Source organism: Galeopterus variegatus, unplaced genomic scaffold, assembly GCF_000696425.1.
Source record: "Galeopterus variegatus unplaced genomic scaffold, G_variegatus-3.0.2 Scaffold673, whole genome shotgun sequence".
NCBI classification, from domain to species: domain Eukaryota; kingdom Metazoa; phylum Chordata; class Mammalia; order Dermoptera; family Cynocephalidae; genus Galeopterus; species Galeopterus variegatus.
This window is the reverse complement of record NW_007726784.1, coordinates 34,106-34,949: the sequence shown is the minus strand read 5'-3', so window position 1 is coordinate 34,949 and position 844 is coordinate 34,106.

The following is an 844-nucleotide window of genomic DNA, read 5'->3' as shown; positions in this document are numbered from 1 at the left end:
TATTTGACTGTCTGTGTATTTTGTTTTGTTTTGTTTTGTTAATAGGGTTTTTCACTTGTATATATTCTGAATTTTGGTAAAAGGTTTTTCCACATTCATTACATTGATAGGGTTTCTTACTTGTGTAAATTCTCTTATGCCTGTTGAGGTATAAATTCCTGTAGAAAGTTTTTCTATATTCTTTACATTTATATAGTTTCTCACCTGTGTGAATTCTCTGATGCATCTTGAGGTGTGACTTCTGGCAAAAGGTTTTTTCACATTCATTACCTTCGTAGGGTTTCTCACTTGCATGAATTCCCTGATGAACACTGAGCTGTAATTTGTGGTAGAAAGATTTCCTACATTCTTTACATTCATATGATTTCTCACCCATGTGGGTTCTCTGATGTACAATGAGGTACGATTTACTGGAAAAAGTTTTCCTACGTGTTTTTACATTCACATGGTTTCTCACCTGTGTGAATTCTCTGATAGCTGCTGAGGAGTGACTTTATCTGTATGAAGAGAATACTAAGTACGGTCACTTATACAAATAGCTTATAGTTCCATACCATGTGGTGTACAGTAACTATTTTGCATATAATTATGTAAGATTCACTTTGCTCTAGGTTTGGTTTGGTTACAAAACTAAACTGTTGATTCAGGCTCCATCTTTACCAGTTGTTGTTCACGTTGCACAGCATCATCTATTTACAGCTTTAAAAGGAAACGTCAGAGTGACCATTTCGTCGGAGCTAGTAAACCACCCATGGTTTCATCTGTTGAAATAATTATTTCCCGGCTTGGAAATTGTGTGCTCTTATGAAATAAACTGGTAGGTGAGAGAGAGGCAGTGAGGCAG